Source organism: Panicum virgatum, chromosome 5K, assembly GCF_016808335.1.
Source record: "Panicum virgatum strain AP13 chromosome 5K, P.virgatum_v5, whole genome shotgun sequence".
NCBI lineage: Eukaryota > Viridiplantae > Streptophyta > Magnoliopsida > Poales > Poaceae > Panicum > Panicum virgatum.
In genome coordinates, this window is record NC_053140.1 from 37,670,862 (window position 1) to 37,681,346 (window position 10,485).

At 48.4% G+C, this 10,485-nt stretch overlaps 1 long non-coding RNA gene and 1 pseudogene across 1 annotated transcript; one reads left to right on the forward strand and one right to left on the reverse strand.

Annotated features, from left to right (window-relative positions):
- Positions 1-1,563: 1,563 nt before the first annotated feature.
- LOC120707275 lies at positions 1,564-3,532 on the reverse strand. Its single transcript, XR_005688901.1, has 2 exons — positions 2,462-3,532; positions 1,564-1,986 (listed from the first exon to the last, which is right to left on the reverse strand). It is a non-coding gene; the product is annotated as an uncharacterized LOC120707275 (long non-coding RNA).
- A 4,928-nt stretch (positions 3,533-8,460) lies between these two features.
- LOC120707274 lies at positions 8,461-9,894 on the forward strand (annotated as a pseudogene).
- The last annotated feature ends 591 nt before the right edge of the window (positions 9,895-10,485 follow it).

Below are 10,485 nucleotides of genomic sequence, written 5' to 3' on the forward strand. Positions count from 1 at the left end.
ACACGATCCTCGACCCCGCCCCACCCCAGCTAGGGATGAAAACGGTCGGGAAAACTCTCTAACCATTTTCGTTTCCATATTTTTTATTCAAAAATGGGAACGGGAAAACGGATTGGAAAAATGAAAGCAGATATACGAGTTGTCAGAAATGAAATATTTCGATCGGGAGGATGTTGATAACGGTCAGAAATCAATAATTTTAATCGGGAACAACAACGTATATAACCATTTTAAATGTACATGTCAACAGTATGGTATGTCATATATAGGCAAATTGTACGTACATAGGTATAACACCATAGTGCGAAAATAAAATTGAATGACTCATCATCTACATTTTCAAGATAAATTATTTGATTCATGAATCGATGAATAAATATGTTCTTAAGAAATATTTTTGCGACAGAAAAGAAGAAAGAACTGGAAAAGAAAAAACGCTAGAATTGGCTGAACCATAGCAGCAACACTTACGTTGGCACTCCCTTGATGGGCTGAATAGCTACAGTGCCTTGCAGCAGGCCCAACCGCCTTGCTGGTGCCCCTGCATGCAGCATAGTACATTGCAGCCGTGCCCCCGCCATTTATTTTAGACCCTGTTTTGTTTGGTTTAGCCCTGTCAAATAAAAAGAATCTTACTATTTAAAAATATTAAATAAATATATTTATAATTTTTTTGACAGACTAGGTCTATGCCCGTGTGTTGCTACGGATAGAAAAAAAATTTCACAGCAATACACAACCTATGTGCGACACGTGATATTTTCTTGCTCATTGATATCCACATGCAACCCAAAAAACTTTTAACGCATACATGAAGCATGGAAAAACCATGAGGTTAATCCAGCACAGTAAAAAAACTTACAATCAATTTGCGGCATCAATTGTTTTACCTTTCTAGTATAAGTAACCTTGATTGCTTTTGGAAACATTATGCCAGCTAGCAGAGATTGCATAACTGCATAACCGCAGGGGGTGAACCGTCTCAGTTACAGGAAATCCTGGTATACCAATGGCAGATAGTAGCGTAGAAGTTGTTAAAATAATATAATTGATCCAGTTGAGGCCAGGTAACTTCTGAGCAATAGATTCTATATCTACTTATCTAGCCACGACAAGGTGTATAAGATTGGTGTCCGCATATCCAGCCATCCGAATTGAGAAAGGATGGACAAATACTCTTAAAATAGAACAACATGAATCATAACAATATCAAAAATTTCAACTGTGTTCAAGTAGTACATACATTCTAAGAACTATTTACTATGTATTGTTTTCCTTTTTCACTAATTATCCAATGTTAGATTTCTCTATCCATTGTTTTCCTTTTTCACTAATTATCCAAATGCATGCACGGAAGATGGATATCTTGTACTCATAAAAGCCCTGCAAACGCTTAGTGGCGGCGATGCGCGAGATTGTAAGTGAAGGCGTGGTCCTCATTAGCGCTGTCACCTTCCGCTATCCTGAGGTACCCTAATGTGCCGCAGCTAGGGGTGGGGATTATAAATTGCTGGAACACAAAGTTCATTTGCTGACAGTAGAGAGAAACAAAGAAGCAGCATATGCCAACTCAAACTCTATCTTTCAAACAAATGCATATCTATGCACTAATACATGAAAATAGTGTATTTTTTAAAACAATGAAGGCATCTTCCTACTGAAGTTACATGTAACGACATGAACAAAGTAGGTTCTTCAAAAAACATGAACAAAGTACTGAATGCAATTCCTGCCAAAAAATGAATCCCTGAATCCTGAAACTGAATTATGTCTACTGCAAATTGATATGGTAGCATGCACTGAACAGGATAACTAAAGACCACATCATAACCACGTACATGTAGATCGATGTTTGATGACTGATCTGTTCTAGATTAAACCCAGCCCACGGACCGATGTTGATCGCCCGCAGATGGAAAGGGCGCTCAGGTTGGTGCAGCTCAGGACGGTGTCAGTCGCCGTGCAAACGCCGGTGCCAGCAACTCTCTGATCAGATGATCAAACTCAAGGACTAAAGGAGCGTGCTTATGCAATCAATTACAGGAATATGTAACAAGGTGCTTTGATCTATAATAATTTTAGAGTTTAACACAAAACAGTGGTGGAGTCGCTTCATATTAATTGGGTGCCCTAGAAAGATTTAACCAGAAACTTCTGAAAGAAAGCACATCATCTCAATTGGATTGGCCGGAAAGTTTTTATCCAGAAACTTTTGCATGCATGCACTATGCACACCAGAAAATAAGATTGGCCAGGAGAACTGCAGGAATTTGAGTGGATAGAATTGAATGGAACTTTTCTTCGTGCAAAAGTGCAAAAATTAAGTGGATAGATGGAAATAGAACAAAAAAACATGAAAGACTCATTAAAGAACATGAACTGCAGAATTTATGGATTTATAGTTGAGTAGTGCTTGAAGATATAAATCATCAGAAGGATTGGAAGATAGAAATATATTTACCATTGGTCATGAATCTATATAGCTGAGTAGTGCTTGAAGATATAAATCAGCAGACTCATTGTCATCCATTTGCGACATGGTACCTGTATGAATCTGCAAGAAAGAAGGATGGAAATCCTATTAAATGATGTTATTTGAAGGATCCATCTTGGTAGTAGTACAAAGCATTTCAAATACAAAATATGCAGCTACTTAAACATTATTGGATATGCTTCTTGCATAAAGTTTGATAAAGAGGCATAAAGACAAATAGATAGTGAGATATAACAAGCATTCTTCCTCCTAAGCACAAGATACTTCCTCCCGGCCCAAATTGGTACACATCGTGTTCAGGCCTTCAGGGATGCAATAGTAGACAAATTTTGCTCCTGGGACCGAAATAAACAAGTTGCAGCAGCATCCAACTTGACGGTCCAGTGAGGCATTTTGCCAAACAAATGGTGAGCAGAGTATTTGGCAAGTGCAATTCACAGCAAGGAACTGTCTCTACATCTCACCGTGACCTCGCGATTGCGATTGAAGTCATCTGTGAAACAGCTAATGGGCGTGGCTCCTGTTGAATGGAGCAGCACGCATGGCGCCCCTGGATCCAACTATACGAGGTCCTGGTCACCTAGCAGAGGGGTGGTGTCCTCTAGAGATGGACCCACTATTGCTCCAACTGCGATGCCATCTCGCCGGTCGCCTCTAAACCGCCCCAAAAAGGACTAACCAGTGAGGACGCCGACGGAAAGGCACGAGGCCTACTCCTCTGCTTCGATGGGGGAATCGCCCATTCATTGCTGGAGGTGGTCCGCATGGAACGTTTCCGCTGCACACACGCCAGCGGCGGGATGCATGGTGGTGAGCATCGGCGGACGGTTAGAGAGGAAGCGAGGCAGGAGTACTCAAAAGCAGCAGGGAATGGAGCGGCGGCCAAGATGGGATCGAGCTCCGGCGGGCAGGCTTGGATGTGCAATGGTGCGGGGGACTCGTCGGGTGATTCGTGGTCGGCGCAGAGTGACGGCGCGGCGGGACGGAGGAGCCACAGCGCGTGTCGGGGACGATGGATCCACCGACCACGGCGGGGGCACCGCGGTGCTGTGGGGCGGCGGGAGGCGCGGCGCGGATGGCGGCCCCGCGGCTGGGCGGTGCGGTGGGCCGTGTGGTGGGATGGTGGGAGTTGCGGCGATCCAATCAGACGGAAGGCGATGACCTTTTCGGCGGAACGACGATCGCATGCCCCACGATGAACCTTGTTTGGCGGAACGACGATCGCAGGGGCCACGCGACGTACGACAGGCGACGTACAAGGGGTGGGATGACGAAGGAAAAAAAGTGACCCCTCTTTTTAGTAAGTAGCGATAAGTGCTATCTTGCGAAATGAATCTAATGAGTCAAATTAATTCATAATTTATAATAGTGATCCTATGGTAACTATCATTTAATTATGAATTCATATACATTATTAGATTCATCTCCCAATTTAGTCCTAAAGTTCTGCAATTATTTTTATAATTGGAATTTTTTGATACTTCAAAATAGTAAAATTCTCTTTGATGTGACAGAGATTAAAGTTCAGCCTCTGGATCCAAACAGCCCTTAGTCCCATACCGCCATGCTAGTTAGATAAAGAGGCATTTGAAGGATCCATCTTGGTAGTAGTACAAAGCATTTCAAATACAAAATATGCAGCTACTTAAACATTATTCGATATGCTTCTTGCATAAAGTTTGATAAAGAGGCATAAAGACAAATAGATAGTGAGATATAACAAGCATTCTTCCTCCTAAGCACAAGATACTTCCTCCCGACGATTGGATCTTGGTGAACGTCGGTGCAGTTGTCCAGAGAGTTGGTTTTTCAGAGTTCACAGGACAACTACACTCACCGGTTAAACCGACGCAGCATCGGTTGATTGCCCGTACACGTAACGGCTAGTTTTTTAGGCGGGCAGTTTAGTATCACCGGTTGAACCGACGATGGTGTCGGGGACCACGATTAGGGACACCCTAATCGGGGTACTCAAATCACCCTAAAAACGCAAACACATATTAGGCAACTGAGCCCACGAAGGCCTACGGCCTCCTTCCAATCTGGAAGAAAGGAAATGACTCAAAAAAGCCCAGCATGCGGCCCATCCGCACCCCCCTCGGACTCGCGGGGTGATCTCCGTCTCGCTCGATGGCTCCCATCGAGACCCTCGACCGCGCCCCGCGTCTCCGCCTCGCTCGAGGGTAGCGAACCTACCATCGAGCAGGGCGAATCATCTCCATCTCGCTTGAGGCCACCCCTCGACGTAAAGGACAAACGGCTCTTCTGCTCACCCGCCCGTCGTACGGAGGCATTAAATGCCAACCACTCCTCCACAGCGCCCAGGACAGACGGCATCAGGCCGTCATTCCCCACAGTAGCTGTGACCGGAGTCCCGTCCGCCAACTCCGGTCTCTGCTCCACCATCCCGGACGCTGTGTGCAATATTGTGGGAACCTGCGACGCGGTACGAGACATGCTTGGCACAGTTCCCGTTACGATTCTACCAACACCTGATGTCCGAATTCCACCTCACCACACCTACGGCCCCGGACCCGTCCCCTACTCGGGAAGGGATCCGGCGTCGCCACGTGTTCCCCAAGGAGCGATGCTCAGCATTAGCAGCCGGAGGCCCGGACCTCCCCCTCGAGGGGTCCGGGACCTCCACGTCACTCCCGGACCCCCTTAGTGCACGCGCTAGCACTCCGCCCAGGGGGGGTCCGGGACCGCTAGTGCACATATAATATGCAAGACCCTGGCCTGCAGGACCCAAGGAACGCCGCCACGCTACATCTGGAAGACGGAACACCCTACACCTACAGCGACGACCACGCCGCCTGCTGGGGCTGGTAGGACGCCGGCGCGATCTCCGCAAGACCAAGGACGATATCCAGGACGACTGTCACGCCCGACGACATGCCCCACAGTGTACTTCCACAGTGCTCAACCACTGCACCCCCGCGATTCGGGGGAGAGACGACGACTTTCACGATCCCCTGCGCATGTACACCGTCCCTCCTTATGTCTATAAAAGGAGGAGGCGGGCTTCCTTTAAGGGGGTCGTGCGATCAGACCCATTCGATAGAACGCAACACTCAGCACCACTGAGCACCAAATATTGGCACTCGCCTCAATCAACTTCTCCTCTAGCAGAGATTTGGGAGCTTTCCTCCCTCTCTCGCCTCGCCTGTACCCCCTACTACAGGCACCTCCGGTGCAAAATAATACAGTGCCCTCGCACACCCTCTTGCCTGGACGTACGGCCCCGCGGCCGGAACCAGGGTAAAACTCGTGTGTTACTGTGTTGCCTCTTGCATCAACATCTGGGACGAGGAAACACGCAGCATCATCACTAGTTGGGTCCGGACCGCCAGGTCAGGACGCCGACAGTTGGCGCGCCAGGTAGGGGTACTGCGTGACATTTTCTCTTTTGTTCCCATTTGATCTCCCAGGGATGGCGAGCAGATCCAACCCATTCCCCATGGACGTCTCGGATCCGCTCCCAGCAGGATACGTGATCTGGTTCGGGAGCCTCGAGTTCAGAGCAACCGGCAACGGTTACCTCATGGAGCTCCTCTCGCCCAGACGCAACCAATCGGGCCCAATGGGATCTGGGAGGAGAGGGAGAGAGAGGGAAAGAGAAGAGGGAGGAAGAAAGGAATGGGAAAGAGAGAGGAGAGAGGGTGAGTGGAATGGACCTTAACTTTTGCAACTTACGGTCAACCGTAATTTCAGCATCGGGTGCATTTCCCTCACCTTTGTAATAAAAAAACTTTCTCAAGTATCATATAATATTTTTCTATTCGGCTGGAAACTAGGTGACCATGATGCAAGTTATTTTTCCTTTCTTAGAATAAAATGAGTTTCTAGAACATGCTCTAAGCATTCCATAATTACAAACATTTCGCATTTAAAATATGCCTAGTCATCAGGTGTGCCTATCACTGAATTTAAATATACCTATCACTAAATTTAAATTTCGGCACACAGTAACCCCACGTTTTCCACAGCGGCCACGCACGCCGCCCGACTCCGCGCGCGTGCACGTCAGCGCGTCACGGTCGCAAGCATGAGCCCTGGGCCCTGGGGGGAATAAAAAAAGATTAAAAAATGCATGAGTCGGCGGGGGGCGCACCCGACACGCCGCGAGCTCGGCTCGCCGCTCGACGCTGCTTTGTTTAACAAGCACCACCCTTTCATTTCTTTTAATGATTCCTTGTCAGTCAATCAGCAGCTAATTCGATTCCTATTCTTATTAAACATCGGATACTGATGGTGGGAGCAGTGAGCAGTTGTCTCGCTCGCTATCACATTTTTTTGCGCATAAGATGTCGTACTAGTTCCCGAACGTACGACAACCCGGCGACAGGGACACGAGCAGTCGAATCTTTATTTTAAAGGAAGGAGCACGCGAATCTTCATTTTTTATTTAAGGAACGAGCACGCGAATCATATTTGCCGCTTCGAGTGTCCCGGCGGTCCCGGCGGCGCCCGTACGTGGCGGTCGCGTCGTTCTCCGCCGATGACGGGGCTCTCGATCGTCAGCTACTGTTGGGGCCGCGCGTGTCTATCAAGAGTGTGAGCCACCAATGATTCGGTTCAGCTCTCGAGGCCGAGTCTGCCAGCCTCCCGTGGCCACGGTCAGCCGGGGAAATTTATTTTTGTCGAGCGGCACCTATGATGCTTGCTTTGTTCCTTGCTGGTGTCATGCTCCAAGGTAAGCTCATTGAGATGACTTGTTTGTTCCAGTATGTAATGTTGCTTTCATCTGCGTTAAGTGTACAATCATCTCCAATTTTTATAGTAGTTGAAGATGTTTCAATCGGGGGGTTTTTCCCTAGTATTGTTGGTGTCTACGGTTCGTCAGCTAGTGATGGCTAAATAAATCGTTGATTCGCTCATCAACGAATTCCAGAATCAGTGTAATTGCTGCTCATGTGGCAGCCTTCTATGTTCATCAGGTTTTAAGTTGTATTGCAGACCAAAGTTTTGTTTCTTCCACTTTTTAGCTTTGTGTCCCGGACTAGTCAATTGATGCCATGTGAATCTGGTTATGCGATGGCCATCCTATTTGACTATGGAACTTCACTATTGTTGATTTGCTTAAACCTATCCACATCGTGTTTGATTCTAAGCGCGATTGTCATCTGTTTAGCTATGTACCTAGCTGAGATTTAGGTAACTATATATCGGGTAAGTTCATGGGTCGAAACTACTATTTCATCCCATGAAATTTCCTTCTTTTCTTCTCGTTTTATTAGCAGAATTGATGATGTGACATAGAATTCAATGCCATGAAACACATTGAGACTAGCTGACTTCAAATTTTGTTCCACAATATATTTGCATATAAACAAAATACAGGTTGCAAAATAAGTGTACGTTAAAATAAAATTCCAATTACATATTCATGTTCCTCACATGGAGAATCTTTCAAAACTTGATCAAGATTAACTACGTTTAGATAATGTTTTTAAACATTTTTTGTTCTTTATATCTCATTATGAAACATTTTAGTTTGTTCTTAGAAGATTTTTTCTTATTCGAAACAATATTGTCCGTTTGTATTCAAATTATACTTTTTTTTAACATTTTATTTTGCTTCCGAATATTTTATTTTAGTTTTGAATTTGGATTATACATATTTCTTCTCACTCGACGTGAACTGTGAGTGAAACGTGAAGGAGCAGGTGGGCTGCCTTTGTCCGTTTGGATTTACATGCAGGTGCATGGCTAGTAACGTTTCTCACCTTGGACACGTGGCCCAATGCAGCACCGTGGGCAGGAGTCTGCGACTGCGAGACTGCGATAGCAACGCAGCCAATCACTACAGGCGTCGTCGGAAGCTTCGTTTCATTCACCACACGCACGCTAGCTTTTGCGCTCATATATAGCTGAACACTCGGTGCTTCTTCCATCAAACTAGCCTTGAGATCCTCGATAAATTCGATCATCATCGGGACCTAGCTAGACCTCCATCTGCTGCTCCACAAACGACCCTGCTCTGACAGATTCATCCCATCCTCTCCCGTCTCCACTGTCCATCGCTCTCTACCCAGCGGATCGATCAGCAATGGAGGACAAGAACGCTCGCGCCGCGGTGCTGCCAGTGAGCACGCTCACCGAGCCGCTCCTGCCCGGAAAAGGCGAGGACCCTCGAGGCGGCGCAGCTCCCGTCCTACGGCGGCGCGTCCTTCTCCCGGACGTGCCTCAACCTCACCAACGCCGTGTCCGGGATCGGCGTCCTCTCCATGCCGTACGCGGTGGCGCAGGGCGGGTGGCTCAGCCTCGCGCTCTTCGCCCTCGTCGGCGCCATCTGCTACTACACCGGCACGCTCATCGAGCGCTGCATGCGCGCCGACCCCGCCGCCGTCGCCAGCTACCCCGACATCGCGCCTTCGCCTTCGGGTCCGCCGGCCGGAGGGCCGTCGCCGCCTTCATGTACGTCGAGCTCTACCTCGTCGCCATCAGCTTCCTCGTCCTCGAGGGCGACAACCTCGACAAGCTCTTCCCCGGCGCCACCGTGGACCTCCTCGGCTACCGGCTGCAAGGGAAGCAGCTGTTCATCGCGCTCGCCGCTCCGTCGTGCTGCCCACCACATGGCTCAAGAACCTCGGCGTGCTCGCCTACGTGTCGGCGGTCGGGCTCGTCTCGTCGGCGGTCCTCACGGTGTCGCTGGTCTGGGCCGGCCTCGCCGGAACCGGGTTTCCACCGGAACAGCACCAGCGTCCTCAACCTGAGCGGCCTGCCGACCTCGCTGGGCCTCTACTTCGTCTGCTTCACCGGCCACGCCGTCTTCCCGACGATCTACTCCTCCATGAGGAACAACAAGCACTTCTCCAAGGTGCTGCTCATCTCCTCCGTGCTCTGCAGCGTCAACTACGGACTCACAGCGATGCTGGGCTACATGATCTACGGCGACGACGTGCAGTCGCAGGTCACGCTGAACCTGCCCTCGGGAAAGCTCTACACCAAGGTCGCCATCCTGTGACGCTGATCAACCCGCTGGCCAAGTACGCGCTGCTGGCGGCACCAATACGGCGGCGATCGAGGAAAAGTTCTCGGTGCCGTGCGGCAGCGGGCCGGCGAGGGTGGCCATCAGCACCGTGGTGGTTGTCAGCACGGCGGTGGTGGCCTCGACGGTGCCGTTCTCGGCTACCTCATGTCGTTCATCGGATCGTTCCTCAGCGTCATGGCGACAGTCATATTCCCCAGCCTCTGCTTCCTTAAGATCTACAAGGCCAAGGGATTCGCCGCATCGAGATCGCGGCGATCACCGGCTCCTGATCATCGGAGTGTTCGTAGCCGTCACCGGCACCTACACTTCCGTGCGGCAAATTATAGGCACTTTCTAAGATGATTTCCTGTTGTACAACTGACAAAACAGAGTATATGTGCTGACTTGAAATCTAATATTTTTGGCAACCTTGTATTACATTGGCTGAGATTGTATTGGTTATTCAGTTCTGCTCCATACTAATAGTACACTGCGCTGTTCAGGTTATGCTCATGATACGGGCTCGTATTTGGCTGCACAAGCAACGCAGAACCGTAAACTGCCTCTACCCAAACATAGGGTGTATAGTTGTACATGTTGGGAAAACCACACTAACGCAGCAGGTTAGTGGCAGCGGAAATCAGCCCAAGATGTCAACCTATTCACACAGGCAACATATGCATCACGCATATTGTAGAGAAAATCGCAGTAGCATCAGAGACACCAAAATTTAAAGTGGAAAACCCTAAATCAGAGGAAAAATTACGGGACCAAATCAGCCAAATCTTCTTTCACTATGCTTGTGGGATTATAACATTATCCTCTCTAGATAACACTAGAGGCTCACATACATCAAGATTTCATTGTCTTGGACAACAATAAAATTTAGGGCTGCAAACTCGAATATAGAAGGATCTAACCAAGGATGGTGGAACAACTGATTGGAGGCACAAGGACGTGGATCTGAAGCTTCACAACCTTGAGGACGATTCCCTCTACTCCCTTGCAAGATCTC